The sequence below is a fragment of the Oncorhynchus tshawytscha genome, linkage group LG02 (assembly GCF_018296145.1).
Source record: "Oncorhynchus tshawytscha isolate Ot180627B linkage group LG02, Otsh_v2.0, whole genome shotgun sequence".
Taxonomy (NCBI): domain Eukaryota; kingdom Metazoa; phylum Chordata; class Actinopteri; order Salmoniformes; family Salmonidae; genus Oncorhynchus; species Oncorhynchus tshawytscha.
In genome coordinates this window covers 29343529-29362944 of record NC_056430.1, presented here as the reverse complement: position 1 = coordinate 29362944, position 19416 = coordinate 29343529, and the positions used below count along the sequence as shown (strand labels likewise).

The 19416-nt window shown below is 43.4% G+C and overlaps 1 protein-coding gene across 5 annotated transcripts in view; it reads right to left on the bottom strand.

Annotated features, from left to right (window-relative positions):
• The window catches only part of LOC112237451 (myoD family inhibitor), a 58250-nt gene extending 39468 nt beyond the window's left edge, over positions 1–18782 (bottom strand). For 2 of the 5 annotated variants that reach the window (XM_042296264.1, XM_042296263.1), the window contains exons 1-2: positions 18205–18781; positions 16848–16997 (exon numbers count right to left, since the gene is read on the bottom strand). The gene's annotated coding sequence lies outside the window, so the exon portion shown is untranslated. Of the gene's footprint in view, positions 1–16847; positions 17029–18204 lie in introns of all 5 variants that reach the window. The other 3 variants (XM_042296261.1, XM_042296257.1, XM_042296252.1) reach the window with 3 other exon arrangements.
• Positions 18783–19416: the final 634 nt, after the last annotated feature.

Sequence of the window (19416 nt, the reverse complement as noted above, 5' to 3'; positions counted from 1 at the left end):
ACACATGTTGGTGTGTGTCTGTGTGTGCGTGTGTGTTCGCGTGTGCGTGCATTAGCAATGTGGGAAAAATCAACACAGATACATATCGGGATATTATTTTTGACTCGATGGGGAGGAGGATGGGGTGGTGATGGGTCATTGGATCAGCACAAACTTCCAGTACGGACTGTTTGTAATGTAGATGTACAAAGGAGTGAAGATGGATGCCGTTTAAATACTATGAGGCTGGTTGATTAATCAAGAGTGAGGCGGACTTGTGGTTAATGAAGATTGGATGCAGGTGAGCAAATTAGAGAGTGACCGATAATCGGTTGGGCCAATATTTGTTACCGATATTAGCCTTTTCTTGACTATCGATGCAGCCGATGTCCCCTACGTAGTATGAGCACACTAGCCCCTTGTGTAAAATGTTGCAAACTGGTGAGGAACATCTGGCTGGACTGCATCTTGTTAGCTAACCACTCATGCTGGATATATTTTAGCTTAAGGACACTTGATTGATGACACACGGCATGTATACATTTTGAAAGTGTTCAAGGAACGGTTCAAGGAACAGAACCAAAAAGTAGAATATTTTTAAAGGACCAGTGATCCATACTGTTCTGGAAAAGAACCGTTATTTTTGATGGGAACTGGTTAGTAATGTTCCTTTATGTAACAGACATTTTTTTCTAGTCCCACAACAAAATGCAGTAAAGCGCCTATGGAAAGCCCTCACTGAAACCTATTCCAGTGTCTGCCTGCAAGCTGGAAATCTTTACCTGTGTGTGTTTAAGCACAGAGAAGAATGGATGAACCTTTTCAATGCTAGTTAGGGATACTATAGGCCTAGTTATCAGCTAGGATTTATTAACTACAAAAAGGTAAGGTAATGTATTTTACATTTTGGTACCACTCTGCACACACACAAGCTGGTTAGCTAGCTGCTCAAAAGGACATTCAAAGTTCCTCCATATAAGCCAATCCTCCTAGGTATAATTCTGTGTAACTAATTCATATAATGCATGTGATAACTAGATGCCCAGTGATTCAAGCCTCCTCAACCCTCTCTCACTCTCTCCACACTTGTACAATTTCAGTTGCATCTTGCGCCATAGACTACACTTGTTTGTCCATCACACATGTAAACAACTAGTTTGCCTGCTCTATCCACACTGATTGGTGAAGTAATTCAATTAGCTAAAAATGTTTTACAAAATAGTTGACTTCATAGGTTAAAAAATAGAAAATAACAATATAAACCTGTACTTTTTGGGGTTCAAACCCATTCAGAACTTTATTTTGCTGGTCGGAACAGTGGAACGAAACAAAAAAGATTGTGGTTCTGTTCAGAACTAAACTATTGGAAAATGATTTTGCTTCCAACCCCTGATGTCCATATATAGGCTACAGGACATTACAAAACAACATACTGGCCACCAGCTAGCTAGAAGATTTGAGGCTAAGGTCAGCTCAACTACTTTATTTGTTATAACACATAGCAACACATAGCAAGGCGATTGTCTCCAAAAATGTTCACTGGGTTAAATGACTCGTATTCTCTTAGTTGACAAATTGTTGCATGTAAGAGAGGAGTGTCTTGAGAGTGACTGGTCTGAGACAGTCTTAAAGAGACAGCACACTTTATGAAAAAAAGAGATCAGGCTGCTTCTATGCAAATGTTGTTGAGGCAAATATAATAGGCTAATATAAGTCCCAAATTGAAGGGAAACTGTGTGATTGTTTGTCATCTGTAGCACCATAGATTCCACTGAAATCAGCCAAGACAAGCTCAATAACTCAATGCATGCACACACTCCTATTGAATATGCATTCACCTGTATTGTGAGTAAGTCTATGGCATCTTGATTTCACCCAGCTCTCACGTCACAATGAGACGTCCAGCCATGTTTCTCAAAAGTCACATTTTATAAGTTGTTCCAAACATAAAATGTTGAAGTATTTAAAGTTAAGTTTAGGCATTAACTCCAAATTCTTAAGGTTAGGAATTCACTCCGGATGGTTAAGGTAAGGGTTAAGGATTGGGATAGGCTTCAAACAAAAATATCAAAAATAACTTGCAATCTGCCATCATCGTCCGCAATGCCCTAGCAAAACTGAAACCTACTTGAAGGTAACAGCGCTCACTGTTGCCCAGTGGCCAGTTTCCACGTCATCTCCCGACATCCTCAGACATGGATGGACGTCGAATACTGACTTGTGTCAGTTGTATCCTGTGCACGTGGCGAATACACTTAGAAACTTATGTAGTTAGATTGTCTCTGGGAAATTTTGTCATCACCATTTTCAAATTTAATGATATTGAATAACGGCATAAAATATTTTATTTTAGCCTTAAAAAAAACATATTGGTCGTTCTCTAAAGCAAATTGGCATGGTCACAGCTCTAATAGGCTGCATTTCAATATGACTGTCTAGGCCCATATATGGAGTTCCTGCTCCAGGCCACATTCCAATATGACTGTCTGGGCCCATATATGAAGTACTTCCTGTAAGGATGCATTCCAATAAGGAAAGACAATGCCTATATATAAGTTCCTGCTGTGTCGTCTGAAGCTTAAAGCTCCCCTCCCCAAAACTGTGTTATAAACTACACTCAAGAGCGGCAATACACAGGAATATCACCATATCACAATAAAGCTGGACCATGTGGATGATAGAAACATGAGCTAGCAAACTCTGCAACGTGTCAAATATGGCCAAAGAAGAGAGAGACGCTATTACTCTGACTCCATGAGGGGTCTATACTTATGTATAGACAGGTAGGTTGTTACTCTGACTCCATGAGGGGTCTATACTGATGTATCAGTGGGTAGGTTGTTACTCTGACTCCATGAGGGGTCTATTTATTTTTTATTTTATTTCACCTTTATTTAACCGGTTAGGCTAGTTGAGAACAAGTTCGCATTTACAACTGGGACCTGACCAAGATAAAGCAAAGCAGTGCGACAGAAACAACAACAGCCTTGTCTCAGGATGGTAAGTTGGTAGTTGAAGATATCCCTCTAGTGGTGTGGGGGCTGTGCTTTGGCAAAGTGGGTGGGGTTATATCCTTCCTGTTTGGCCCTGTCCGGGGGTGTCCTCAGATGGGGCCACAGTGTATCCTGACCCCTCCTGTCTCGGCCTCCAGTATTTATGCTGCAGTAGTTTGTGTGTCGGGGGGCTAGGGTCAGTTTGTTATATCTGGAGTACTTCTCCTGTCCTATCCGGTGTCCTGTGTGAATTTAATTGTGCTCTCTAATTCTCTCTTTCTTTCTCTCTCTCGGAGGACCTGAGCCCTAGGACCATACCTCAGGACTACCTGACATGATGACTCCTTGCTGTCCCCAGTCCACCTGGCCGTGCTGCTGCTACTCCAGTTTCAACTGTTCTGCCTTATTATTATTGGACCATGCTGGTCATTTATGAACATTTGAACATCTTGGCCAGGTTCTGTTATAATCTCCACCCGGCACAACCAGAAGAGGACTGGCCACCCCACATAGCCTGGTTCCTCTCTAGGTTTCTTCCTAGGTTTTGGCCTTTCTAGGGAGTTTTTCCTAGCCACCGTGCTTCTACACCTGCATTGCTTGCTGTTTGGGTTTTAGGCTGGGTTTCTGTACAGCACTTTGAGATATCAGCTGATGTATGAAGGGCTATATAAATACATTTTATTTGAACACAGAGTTACACATGGAATAAACAAGCGTACAGTCAATAACACAATAGAAAAAAAGAATGTCTATATACAGTGTGTGCAAATGGCGTGAGGAGGTAAGGCAATAAATAGGCCATAGTAGCAAAGTAATTACAATTAAGCAGATAGATTAACACTGGAGTGATAGGTGAGCAGATGATGATGAACAGATGATGATGTGCAAGTAGAGATACTGGTGTGCAAAAGAGCAGAAAAGTAAATAAAAACAATATGGGGATGAGGTAGGTAGATTGGGTGGGCTATTTACAGATGGACTATGTACAGCTGCAACGATCGGTTAGCTGCTCAGATAGCTGATGTTTAAAGTTAGTGATGGGAATATAAGTCTCCAACTTCAGCGATTTATGCAATTCGTTCCAGTCACTGGCAGCAGAGAACTGGAAGGAAAGGTGGCCAAAGTAGGTGTTGGCTTTGGGGATGACCAGTGAGATATCCTTGCTGGAGCGCGTGCTATGGGTGGCTGTTTTTATCGTGACTAGTGAGCTGAGATAAGGCTGAGCTTTACTTATCATAGACTTATAGATGATCTAGATTCTAGATTCTAGATTTGATTTTGGATTGGATATGTTTAATATGAATCTGGAAGAAGAGTTTACAGTCTGGCCAGACACCTAGGTATTTATAGTTGTCCACATATTCCAGGTCAGAACCGTCCAGAGTACTGATGCTAGTTGGGCGGGCAGGTGTGGGCAGCGAATGGTTGAAAAGCATGCATTTGGTTTTACTAGCGTTTAAGAACAGTTGAAGGCCACGGAAGGAGTGTTGTATGGCATTGAAGCTCATCTGGAGGTTAGTTAACACAGTGTGCAAAGAAGGACCAGATGTATACAGAATGGTGTCGTCTGCATAGAGGTGGATCAGGGAATCACCCGCAGCAAGAGCGACATCAGTGATATATACAGAGAAAAGAGTTGGCCCGAGAATTGAACCCTGTGGTATCCCCATAGAGACTGCCAGAGGTCCGGACAACAGGCCCTCCAATTTGACACACTGAACTCTGTCTGCGAAGTAGTTGGTAAACCAGGCGAGGCAGTCATTTGAGAAACCAAGGCTATTGAGTCTGCCGATAAGATTGGCTGAGAGTGTTGACAACATGTAAACTATACATCTTTAAAAAATAAAAAATCTATTTTTTATGATATCCAATTGGTAGTTACAGTCTTGTCCCATCACTGCAACTCCCCTATGGACTCGGGAGAGGCAAAGGTCGACAGCCATGCGTCCTACGAAACACAACCCTGTCAAGCCGCACTGCTTCTTGACACACTGCTCGCTTAACCCGGAAGTCAGCCGCACCAATGTGTCGTAGGAAATACTGTCCAGACGTTGACTGAAGTCAGCTTACAGGCGCCTGGCCCACCGCGATGCAGTACCTTAGACTGCTGCGCCACTCAGGAGGCCCCCTGTAAACTATATTTTGTCTCCAAATGTTTATTGAAACCATAAATAAACGTGCACAATGAGCATTTGTTATCTCTCAAATACATTGTTACAGTTGTTGATTAGTGTCACGACTTCCGCCGAAGTCAATGCCTCTCGTTGTTCGGGCGGCGTTCGGCGGGCGGCGTCGCCGGGCTTCTAGCCATCATCGATTTACTTTTCATTTTCCATTTGTCTTGTCTTGTCTTCCCACACACCTGGTTTCAGTTCCATCATTACATGTTGTGTATTTAACCCTCTGTTCCCCCCCATGTCCTTGTCCGGGAATTGTTTATTGTAAGTGCATGTGCACGTATGCTGGTGTGTGACGGTTTTGTTTGTTCTATTTTACGGTGGCTTTTATTATTAAACTGCTCCGTTGGAACACAGCTTTTGCTCTCCTGTACCTGACTTCCCTGCCGCCAGTACTCACCCATTACAATTAGCTAGCTAGCGAATTTTTGCCATATTAGCATTTAAATCAGTAAAAACACCTCAAAACAACAAGAAGATAAAACTAGCTGAAACGAGCCACCTACGATTCCCCACATGGTAGCTTCTTGTCATTGTTGCTAGTTAACAGACTGTTCAGAACATTACAACACACGGCTTCCGGTCCCATTGATGCGCGCACATCATTTATGACGTTGTCAACCAACCCTTAAATAGAAAGAGACTGGAGACTGTTAAGCTGTATTTTTTCATTAGCAGGGAGAGAGAGGGGTAAAGGGGAATCCTTAGAGGCAGCAACATGGCACCCAGCTCTAAAGTCTACAGTTGGCTAAACTCTTTCAGCGGCCATCTTAGCCCCAGCCTTCCTCTCCTCACAACTCTTACTCTCTATTTTCCTCCCTCTATCTCCCCCACCCACTCTCGATCTCTCTCTCTCCTGTTATCTGAGTGTTCTTTATTAACTGGAAGACAGAAAACAGAGCAAGAAAGAGACTGGGATTGGAGCCTGGCATATGAGTGGGTGAGTGAGTGAGTGAGTGAGTGAGTGAGTGAGTGAGTGAGTGAGTGAGTGAGTGAGTGGAGTGTGGAGGGGATGGAGTGTGGAGGGGATAGAGTGTGGAGGGGATAGAGTGTGGAGGGGATAGAGTGTGGAGGGGATAGAGTGTGGAGGGGATAGAGTGTGGAGGGGATAGAGTGTGGAGGGGATAGAGTGTGGAGGGGATAGAGTGTGGAGGGGATGGAGTGTGGAGGGGATAGAGTGTGGAGGGGATAGAGTGTGGAGGGGATAGAGTGTGGAGGGGATAGAGTGTGGAGGGGATAGAGTGTGGAGGGGATAGAGTGTGGAGGGGATGGAGTGTGGAGGGGATGGAGTGTGGTAGCAGAAAGAGAAAAGAGACAGAGGATTTACGTGGAGTCTTTGAAACTCCCTAAATCCTCTGTCCCAGTCTCTGTCATACAGCCCTTACTAATGCCCCTCTGAAGCAGCTCTACACTGAGAAAAACTCTGCTGTGTGTGTGTGTTTGTTTGTGTTCGTGACTGACAGAAGCAGAGTCTCTAGAGAAGCAGAGATGCTTATAGAGTAAAGAAAGATTCCACAACCTGACTGTGTAGGGATCTACCTCTGTGTCTTTGATCAGGCCAGGCAGAAACATAACATCACACTGGCTAGGTTTCAAAATACACCTTGTTCTGTATACACAGTAGTGCACTAGCATTGACCATACCACCAAGTGGAGCCCTATCTGTTCAAAAGTAGTGCACTAGATGGCTGCCATCTGACATATGTCCATTCATTCACTCTCTCAATGGATTATTCTCCCTTACAGAGAAGTTTAGGCCATTCACATCTGCCAGTTTCCTGGAGTCAGTGCCCAAGACAAGTCCTGTCATCATTCAAGCCCAGGGAGTGAGTGAGCACGGACCATTATCCAAACACCTGTATCTCTGTCCCAGAGCGAGCAGCCATCCATAGTAGAGGTCAATCGATTAATTGGAATGGCCGATTAATTCGGGCCGATTTCAAGTTTTCATAACAATCGGTATTTTTGGACACCGATTTGGCCAATTTAAAAAATATATATTTTTATTATTTTTTACACCTTTATTTAACTAGGCAAGTCCGTTAAGAACACATTCTTATTTTCAATGATGGCCTGGGAACGGTGGGTTAACTACCTTGTTCAGGGGCAGAACGACAGATTTTTACCTTGTCAGCTCGGGGATTCGTTTTTGCAACCTTCCAGTTACTAGTCCAACGCTCTAACCACCTGCCTTACATTGCACTCCACGAGGAGCCTGCATGGCAGGCTCACTACCTGTTACACGAGGGCAGCAAGAAGCCAAGGTAAGTTGCTAGCTAGCATTAAACTTGTTTTTTATAAGATAATCAATCTTCACATAATCACTAGTTAACTACACATGGTTGATGATATTACTAGTTTATCTAGCGTGTCCTGCGTTGCATATAATCGATGCGGTTAATTTCTCATCGAATCACAGCCTACTTCGCCAAAACGGGTGATGATTTAGTACTGTCGTTGCACCTAACCATAAACATCAATGCCTTTCTTTAAAATCAATACACAAGTATATATTTCTAAACCTGCATATTTAGTTAATATTGCCTGCTAACATGAATTTCTTATAAATAGGAAAATTGTGTCACTTCTCTTGCGTTCCGTGCAAGCAGTCAGGGTATATGCAGCAGTTTGGGCTGCCTGGCTCGTTGCGAACTGTGTGAAGTCCATTTATTCCTAACAAAAACCATAATTAATTTGCCAGAATTGTTATTATGACATAACATTGAAGGTTGTGCAATGTAACAGCAATATTTAGACTCAGGGATGCCACCCGTTAGATAAAATACGGAACGGTTCCGTATTTCACTGAAAGAATAAACGTTTTGTTTTCGAAATTATAGTTTCCGGATTCTACCATATTAATGACCAAAGGCTCGTGTTTGTGTGTTATTATGTTATAATTAAGCCTATGATTTGATATTTGATAGAGCAGTCTGACTGAACGATGGTAGGCAGCAGCAGGCTCGTAAGCATTCATTCAAACAGCACTTTCGTGCGTTTGCAAGCAGCTCTTCACAATGCTTCAAGCATTGAGCTGTTTATGACTTCAAGCCTATCAACTCCCGAGATTAGGCTGGTGTAACACATGTGAAATGGCTAGCTAGTTAGCGGGGTGCGTGCTAATAGGGTTTCAATCGGTGACGTCACTCGCTCTGAGACTTGGAGCGGCTTTTGTGGAGCGATGGGTAACGATGCTTCGAGGGTGGCTGTTGTCGATGTGTTTCTGGTTCGAACCCAGGTAGGGGCGAGGAGAGGGACGGAAGCTATACTGTTACACTGGCAATACTGAAGTGCCTATAAGAACATCCAATAGTCAAAGGTATATGAAATACAAATGGTATAGAGAGAAATAGTCCTATAATAACTACAACCTAAAACGTCTTACCTGAGAATATTGAAGACTCATGTTAAAAGGAACCATCAGCTTTCATATGTTCTCATGTTCTGAGCAAAGAACTTAAACGTTAGCTTTTTTACATGGTACATATTACACTTTTACTTTCTTCTCCAACACTTTGTTTTTGCATTATTTAAACCAAATTGAACATGTTTCATTATTTACTTGAGGGTAAATTGATTTTATTGATGTATTATATTAAGTTAAAATAAGTGTTCATTCAGTATTGTTGTAATTGTCATTATTACCAAATAAATCTAAATTTTAAAAAATCCTCCGATTTAATCGTTATCAGCTTTTTTTGGTCCTCCAATAATTGGTATCAGCGTTGAAAAATCATAATCGGTCGACCTCTAATCCATAGCATTGACATGCAGAGCAGAGATCCCTCACACATATGACCTCTCAAACCATCCAAACATCCAATGATCAATCCAGATGCCTCCAGTCAATTCAGCTTTGTCATATAATGTTACATCCAACCCTGAATAACAATAAGCTCCCATAATAATTACACATGCAAACATATACACACACACAGCATACACAAATCCTACACGCACACACACAAAGAGACATACACAGAGAAACACAGACCCTAGCTGTATGTCTGTAATGTTGTTGGTCACGGCATGTGGATGGTAAACAGGTGGTGTCGCTTAGCAAAATATATCTCATGGATTAAAGGCCACCAGCAAATACATTTATCACACACACACACACACACACACACACACACACACACACACACACACACACACACACACACACACACACACATTTTGTTTTATTATCCTTGTGGGGACCAAACAATTGATTCCCATTCAAAATCCTATTTACCCTAACCTTAACCCCTAAACCTTAACCCCTAAACCTTAACCCCTAAACCTTAACCCCTAACCCTAATTCTAACTGTAATTGTAACCCTAAACCAAAACCCGTAAACATATAATAATAGGCTAAATGTTCCTACTTGTCTGAATTGTCCGTGTTATACTATCCTTATGAGGACTTCTGGTCCCCACAAGGACAGTAAAACCAAACACACACACACAAATGCAAACCCACACCCTGTCAAACAATACAGAACAATTCCCACAATAATTCCTCAGGGATCCTTAAGAGAGTGTGTGTGCATGTGTGTGTGTTGTAATTAAGAAATTAATAAGACTAAAAACGAAAACAATTAGTCATGGAGATACACTCACGTCCTCTGTGGCATCTCCTCAATGAACCCACACACACACGCGCACACACACACGCGCGCGCACACACACAGCATAGCCTAATCTGCCCTGAAACCCAGCCAGGACTCAAAGACACACTTGAGAGAAAAGCGCTTTCTGAGGAGAGTGCTGGATAGAGTCCAGAAAGCCAGATTATTGTTGCTTAGAGAGAATGAAGCAGTGTAAGCTCATTAAAGACTGAAACTGTCTGCTGTTTAACAGGCCTAAGAGGAATTTAATTGTGTTACTTTGTCTCAGAGATTCTTCTTCTGGGAAAAACTCAAGCTAGTGTTTAGTTAGCGTCTCTTTTGTGGCATGCATCTAAACACACACAGAGGTCATGACAGGTCAGGTTCTCTTTGATGTGTAGAAACACACACAAACACACGTTTGAGAGGCCACACATCTCTGTTCGGTAAACGGAATCAACAGAGAATCTTTGCTAACGAGGGTTCAAAGGTCTCCATTATAACCACATTTCCTATGCAACCGTTAGACACACCACCTCAGGGTTGCTGTGCCTTCAGTAGATTCTCTACACTCCAAGGACCCGTTATGGTTGAGCAGCAACACAACCTCTGCATCGCTGCTTTCCTGCATTCTGCAGAGGAGAAGCTACAGTAGGCCAGCTCAGCGAGGGCCAAGTGTGTGTCAGAGTTGGAGAGGTTGGGAAAACAAACTCTCATGCTTTTTCATAGTTCAACTATGTCGTAAAAATGCCTCAAACTGCACCACGTTTATTTCCGTCAGTGAGAGAAAGCAAATTACACACACAGCCTCTAACACACATGAAGAGAAGACACACACTAACACACACAGCCTCTAACACACATGAAGAGAAGACACACACTAACACACACAGCCTCTAACACACACAGCCTCTAACACACATGAAGAGAAGACACACACTAACACACACAGCCTCTAACACACATGAAGAGAAAACACACACTAACACACAGCCTCTAACACACACAGCCTCTAACACACATGAAGAGAAGACACACACTAACACACACAGCCTCTAACACACACAGCCTCTAACACACACAGCCTCTAACACACACAGCCTCTAACACACATGAAGAGAAGACACACACTAACACACACAGCCTCTAACACACACAGCCTCTAACACACATGAAGAGAAGACACACACTAACACACACAGCCTCTAACACACACAGCCTCTAACACACATGAAGAGAAGACACACACTAACACACACAGCCTCTAACACACACAGCCTCTAACACACACAGCCTCTAACACACACAGCCTCTAACACACATGAAGAGAAGACACACACTAACACACACAGCCTCTAACACACATGAAGAGAAAACACACACTAACACACACAGCCTCTAACACACACAGCCTCTAACACACATGAAGAGAACACACACACTAACACACACAGCCTCTAACACACATGAAGAGAAGACACACACTAACACACACAGCCTCTAACACACATGAAGATAAGACACACACTAACACACACAGCCTCTAACACACATGAAGAGAAGACACACACTAACACACACAGCCTCTAACACACACAGCCTCTAACACACACAGCCTCTAACACACATGAAGAGAAGACACACATTAACACACACAGCCTCTAACACACACAGCCTCTAACACACATGAAGAGAAGACACACACTAACACACACAGCCTCTAACACACACAGCCTCTAACACACACAGCCTCTAACACACATGAAGAGAAGACACACACTAACACACACAGCCTCTAACACACACAGCCTCTAACACACACAGCCTCTAACACACATGAAGAGAAGACACACACTAACACACACAGCCTCTAACACACACAGCCTCTAACACACACAGCCTCTAACACACATGAAGAGAACACACACACTAACACACACAGCCTCTAACACACATGAAGAGAAGACACACACTAACACACACAGCCTCTGACACACATGAAGAGAAGACACACACTAACACACACAGCCTCTAACACGAGGGGGAAGAGGGAGAAGGGATAAACTTGTTGGTATTTAGATGGTAGAAATACTCCCATGTAAACAAGCTCACTGATTGCATCTTTACAGCCGAGTGAGAGAGTGAGAGACACAGAGAGAGAGAGAGTATGTAGTCATAGAGGGCAATGGCTGGACAGCAAGCCTTGAATCAGCAACCCTGCAGTTAGCTGTACAGGGCACCTGTGCTGTCAGCCCTCTAGGCAGATGCCGTAGATGGAAAGAGTAGACCGTTACATTGCCATATGGAACCAGGGTGGTAGCAGATTTTCTGGGCAGAGCACAGCACAAATAGACCAAATAAGTCAGGACCACTCTCCACACACAAACACACATCCCTGTGGTGCCAGCCCAGCTAGAAGAAATCAATGGGCCCTGTGTGTGTGTGTGTGTGTGTGTGTGTGTGTGTGTGTGTGTGTATTCTCCTCGTCTGATACACACGGGGTGCAGTGCTGGTCTGGGATTCTGGGAGGGTGAAGTTAGGGGTGGGGGTGGGATGTGGGGAGCTGGTGGGGTGTGGGGAGCTGGTGGGGTGTGGGGAGCTGGTAAGTGATGAAAGCAAGTCCTTGTTGCCCTCTATGGAAGTGAAGCCAGTTCTCATTCCATTCCTCATTCCGCCCTCCCATCCCTTCCTTTTCTTCACCAACCTAAACTCATATCCGTCCTCCCAAATCAACTCACCCCCTTTACACCCCTTCTTAGGTGGTTAAGGGTAACTTTTACCTGGAGCTAGTGGTTAGGGAGACCTGCATGTTGGGACAACATCTGTGAAGACTGAAACTAAAAACAACAACAAAATTACCTTAAAAAATATGACTCATTATCTGATGTCCTACTTACATTTCTGATGGTTAGCCTCAAAGGTCTGTGTGTGTTGAGGGGGGTATACAGTGCATTCGGAAACTATTCAGACCCCTTTCCTTTTTCCACATGTTGTTACGTTACAGCTTCATTCTAAAATTGATTAAATACATTTTTCCCTCATTAATCTACACACAATGCCCCATAATGACAAAGCAAAAACAGTTTTTAGACATTTTTGCAAATGTATAAAAAATGTACAACAGAAATACATAATTTACATAGGTATTCAGACCCTTCAGTATTCAGACCCTGCTATGAGACTCGACATTGAGCTGAGGTCAAAGGAATTGTCCAAGACAGGATTGTGTCAAGGCACAGATCTGGGGAAGGGTACCAAAAAATGTATTCAGCATTGAAGGTCCCCAAGAACACAGTGGCCTCCATCATTCTTAAATGGAAGATGTTTGGAACCACCAAGAGACTCTTCCTAGATCTGGCAGCCTGGCCAAAACTGAGAAATCTGGGGAGAATGGCCTTGGTCAGGGCGGTGAACAAAAACCTGATGGTCACTCTGACAGAGCTCCAGAGTTCCTCTGTGGAGATGGGAGAACCTTCCAGAAGGACAACCATCTCTGCAGCACTCCACCTATCAGGCCTTTATGGTAGAGTGGCCAGACGGAAGCCACTCCTCAGTAAAAGGCACCCGACAGCGCACTTGGAGTTTGCCAGAAGGCACCTAAAGGCTCTCAGACCCTGAGAATCAAGATTCTCTGGTCTGATGAAACCAAGATTGAACACTTTGGCCTGAATGCCAAGTGTGGAAGAAACCTGGCACCATCCCTACAGTGAAGCATGGTGGTGGCAGCATCATGCTGTGGGGATGCTTTTCAGCGGCAGGGACTGGAAGACTAGTCGGGATCGAGGGAAAGATGAACAGAGCAAAGTACAGAGAGATCCTTGATGAAAACCTCCTACAGAGCGCTCAGGACCTCATACTGAGGTGAAGGTTCTCCTTCCAACAAGACAACGACCCTAAGCGCACAGCTAACACAACGCAGGAGTGGCTTCGGGACAAGTCTCTGAATGTCCTTGAGTAGCCCAGCCAGAGCCCGGACTTGAACCCAACTGAACATCTCTGGAGAGACATGAAAATATACTGTGCAGCGAGGCTCCCCTTCAAACCTGACAGAGCTTGAGAGGATCTGCAGAGAAGAATGGGAGAAACTCCTCAAATACAGGTGTGCCAAGCTTGTAGCGTCACACCCAAGAAGACTCAAGGCTGTAATCTCTTCCAAAGGTGCTTCAACAAAGTACTGAGTAAAAGGTCTGAATACTTATGTAAATGTGATATTTCCGTTTTTATTTTTTAGACATTTCCAAAATGTATAAAAAGTTGAGCGGGGAAAAAAATAATTTAATCATTTTTAGCATAAGGCTGTTACGTAACAAAATGTGGAAAAAGTCAATGGGTCTGAATTAGAGGTCGACCGATTGTGATTTTTCAACGCCGATACCGATTACTGGAGGACCAAAGAAGCCGATATCGATTAATTGGACGATATTTTTTATTTTATTTGTAATAATGACAATTACAACAATACTGAATGAACACTTATTTTAACTTAATATAATACATCAATAAAATCAATTTACCCTCAAGTAAATAATGAAACATGTTCAATTTGGTTTAAATAATGCAAAAACAAAGTATTGGAGAAGAAAGTAAAAGTACAATATGTGCCATGTAAAAAAACGTTTAAGTTCCTTGCTCAGAACACGAGAACATATGAAAGGTGGTGGTTCCTTTTAACATGAGTCTTCAATATTCCCAGGTAAGAAGTTTTAGGTTGTAGTTATTATAGGAATTATAGGACTATTTCTCTCTATACCATTTGTATTTCATTAACCTTTGACTATTGGATGTTCTTATAGGCACTTTAGTATTGCCAGTGTAACAATATAGCTTCTGTCCCTCTACTCGCTCCTCTCTGGGCTCGAACCAGCAACACAATGACAACAGCTACCATCGAAGCAGCGTTACCCATGCAGAGCAAGGGGAACAACCACTAGAAGGCTCAGAGCGAGTGACGTTTGAAATGCTATTAGCGCGCGCTAACTAGCTAGCCATTTCACTTCGGTTACACCAGCCTCATCTCGGGAGTTGATAGGCTTGAAGTCATAAACAGTGCAATGCTTGACGCACAACGAAGAGCTGCTGGAAAAACGCACGAAAGTGCTGTTTGAATGAATGTTTCCGCGCCTGCTTCTGCCTACTACCGCTCAGTCAGATACTTAGATACTTGTATGCTTGTATGCTCAGTCAGATTATATGCAACGCAGGACACGCTAGATAATATCTAGTAATATCATCAACCATGTGTAGTTAACTACTGATTATAATTGATTGTTTTTTTATTAGATAAGTTTTCATGCTAGCTAGCAACTTACCTTGGCTTACTGCATTCACGTAACAGGCAGTCTCCTTGTGGAGTGCAACGAGAGAGAGGCAGGTCGTTATTGCGTTGGACTAGGTAACTGTAAGGTTGCAAGATTGGATCCCCCGAGCTGACAAGGGGAAAGTCTGTCATTCTGCACCTGAACGAGGCAGTTAACCCACCGTTCGTAGGCCGTCATTGAAAATAAGAATGTGTTCTTAACTGACTTGCCTAGTTAAATAAAGGTATAAAAAATAAAAATGGCAAATCGGCACCCAAAAATAGAGATTTCCGATTGTTATGAAAACTTGAAATCGGCCCCAATTAATCGTCCATTCCGATTAATCGGTCGACCTCTAGTAGACACACATGCATCCACATGTTCCTATGTTATTGTATTCTTCTAGAATATAGATCCTAGTGTTCTGGGTCCAGACTTGCCCTATAGAAGACTCCTCCCACCATGGAGGATTTTTGTGGCTTGTTCCCATGGTAACAAATCACTCGACATCCCAGTTGACTTCCCTAACCCCGCCTCCCTCTATCCTATCTTAAACAGCACTGTCCTCTTACCAGGGCTTCCTGGAGCTTTAGGATGCAAATAGAGATGAAAGAAGCAGCCAATAGAGTTAGAGCAAAGGTGGGATGAAGACACTTCTAGCCAATCAAAACACAGAATCATTCACATACGCCTACCTCCTCCCTCACACCCATCAATAAATCTCTCCACAAATAAATCTCACTATGACCAATCAGGCTTTATGTTGGCTCTTTGTTGCCCAACTCCAAACCTCAACCGGAAACCGAAAAGAGGGATAGAAGAGGGCATGAAGCCCTGAGCTGTCCCTACAAGCACCAAAGGTCGCCATTCCTTCAGGCTCTTTGTTATACTGCACACACACAGTATCCCTACTGTTGCTTTGACAGTGAGCTGAGTTAGGTGTCCTGGTAGGAAGAGAGTACAGAGACAGATCTGGTCTTCATTATGATCTACTGTACAGACTTTCACTATGTCTACTCCACTGGGAGAACAAACACATCGTTCAGGACTTGTTTAACACACACACACACACACACACACACACACACACACACACACACACACACACACACACACACACACACACACACACACACACACACACACACACACACACACACACACACACACACAGTACAGACATACTGGTCCCTTTCAACACTCCATGTGTGTACAGTCTCTCTCTCACACATGAATGAATGTATGCATGTACACACACATGCACAAGCATACATACACATGTGCACACCGCTCTTCTCCCTATCTTAGTTAAGCTCATACACAAACACACTCCAAAAGCATCCAGACAATCACTGTTGATGGTAATCACTTCTCCCGTTCACCGAGACAGGCATGTTCCAACCCACTACACACACAGCTCTTCTTCCCCTCTTTCAGACTCCAAGGATGGGATGGAGAGGAAGGATACATGTTTATAGTGTTTGAATAGGGCCTCCTTCCTTTCTGTCCTTTCCTTACGTACAGGATGGCACTTGATAAAGCAGCGTAGCTTAGCATCATGACATTCCCCTAAACCAGGGGTGTCAAACTCATTCCAGGGAGGGCCGAGTGTCTGACGGTTTTTGGGTTGTCCTTTCTGTTAAGACCTAGGCAACCAGCTGAGGGGAGCTTCTTACTAATTAGTGACCTTAATTCATCAATCAAGTACAAGGGTGGAGCCAAAACCTGGAGACACTCGGACCTATGTGGAATGAGTTTGACACATGCCCTAGACCTTCAGTACTGTCAATGCCACAACAGTTCACTCACCTGTGGTGTGTGTGGGGATTGGAATAGGGGTGGAGGCTGGGATGTCCGTGGAGGGGTTGGGGTGCAGAGTGGGGGGATGTGGGTCCCTATCATCAGGGGGCTCAGGTGAGCTGACAGGGGGCTCCTCTCCTCATCCATGGGTGTGGCACACTAGGGGGTGGGGGGGGAACAGGTGTCAAGCCTGACAGAGACACAGAGATACACAGAGAACCCTGTCAGACAACACAAGAGAGAGAGAGAGAGAGAGAGAGAGAGAGAGAGAGAGAGAATTGACCATGCTTAGAACCCCAATCAGCAGAGCACTCCTGCATGGAGTGATTTGATTTGATTTGATTTGATTTGATTTGGAAACAGAAAAAGGATCATAAAATCAAACTACCATACACTGTGTGTATCTTGACCCTTTCCTCCGAATGTTTCAGGAAAGTTCCAGAATCCTAACAGAATATGCAGAAATTGGCCAACATCAGGGGATTAGAGTGCACCAGCTCAGCTGCATGTGCGTGACCATCTCTGTGGGACAGCTGTGCTCTGGCGTGCTTATGCTCCTCAAGCAACACAGACTGCAAGGCCTCTGTCACAGCGCGGTATGGAGCACAACCAGCCAGCCATTGACATGTTCATATTTCATGTATTGCACTCACATGGGAGATTCATTTTATTTCAGAAAACCCATCTCCACTTCCTTCTCATGACTGTCTGGACACATTCTAGAACCTTCTGGACTAGAATTTATTTTGCCCTGGTCGAGATAACTGGCTAACCTTTAATTGAATGGGCTTCTACACTTTTGGCACTTTTAGTCATCTAAACGGGCTGTAGCCTACACTAAACACTTACAGTAGCATAGTATGTCAAAATATGTGTCAAAATATTGTGTCTGAAATATGTGCCATCTCTATACAAAGATGATCTGCTAATAAAATGAAAATGGTATCAAACTTTGAATTACTTTTATTTTACATTTAAGGATGTTAGAAAACTTTATGAAGTTGGCAAAGTCCTCAACTAAACTACTGTGTTGATCCTTGATCACAATTAAAGGCATCTGATCCTTACCTTAACCCTGACCTGGGCTTGAGGAGAAGAGGTACTGGTTCAACCCTGAACCTAACCTTAACCTAATGTTAACCAATTCTGAAATAAAAAATCGGTTGCAGGTCAGAAGTGTCCATATAGTTCTCATTATATTTACATTGCATTACATGCCTGACGGATTTCTTTCTCCTGACGAGTCCATGCACGCTCACCCCGAGCCAGCCGACTCAACCCTGTGGTCCTGTTCACTCGATTTATATTGAAGCAAAAGGCGACAAGTTAGACAACAACATGGGTAGAACTCCTCAAAACCACTTACCTTACTGTTGGCTGCGACACAGGGCACTCGTTGTTCGCTAATTCATTCTCTGACCCCTTTCCCAGGTAGACTAGATTCTCCTCTCTGACTTTCCCGTGCTCTCCACTCTTCTGCTCTACTCTCCTCTAACTTTCCCCTCTCGTTGCCACCACAACTCTTCTTCTCGTCTCCATAAACTCCTTCATGCGTAATTTTAGGACATGTCTTGATGCAGAAGTGGACTGTTAGGATTTTTTCGAAAAGTTTTTCCTCTCCTTCCAACCCCCCTCGGGGACTCTATCTCCGTCTGTCCCGTTCCTCCGCCTGTCAGTGTGAATGTGGGTTTGAGCTCTACGGGCAGTCTCCAGAACAGTCTTTGTCTCGGGTTCAACTTTCCCAGCCCTTACAGAGGTTTGACATAGGCTACAATGCTCTCTTTACAAAGTAAAAAAAAAATGTTTTTATAACTTTCCAAACTCACGAGTTGTCTGCTGCTGTAGATGATTCAGCATTGAAACTTTGGATGTCATCAGACTTGCCCGTACTTCACGCACTCCTCCTGCCTGTCCCTCCTCTCTCTCCCCTCAAACGCTTGTCTGGGGAAAGCTCCAGTCTGTTAGAAAATAAACGACAGTCAACACTGATTACCGTGCTTCTTCCAGGCACGAATTTAGAAGTACTCCTAAACTAGAGCCACGGATTGACTAACATGGGATCTCAGATGAGTTATATTATTATATCGACGCATACCTCGAAGTGATAATTAGGATTATGATAACAAGGTTTATTATCACCATAGTAGGATAATATAGCTAGGCCTAGTATTAAGCAATAATTATAAATGATAAAATGTTGAAATTGTTGGACTAGCCTATGCATAAAACAGTAGCCTATATTATGATGTATAAAACAAGCCTAATAATAGGTCTAATAATAATCATAAATCTTTTTTTTTTAATCATTTTTATAGGAATAGTATTTGTGTCAGATCCTCTCATGTTAATTAACAAATGGTTCATGTTCAAAGTGCGTTTAGGTAGGCTACACAAACAATTAATTGTGCATAGCCTAGGCTAACCACAAATGTGATTGCCACGCATCAACAGTTGAAAAAGCCAGCCTCATTCAGTTGAAAAGGCCAGCCTCATTCAGTTGAAAAGGCCAGCCTCGTTCAGATGAAAAGGCCATCCTCATTCATTCCCGCCATCGTTCACGTTTATTAAATGTGCGTGC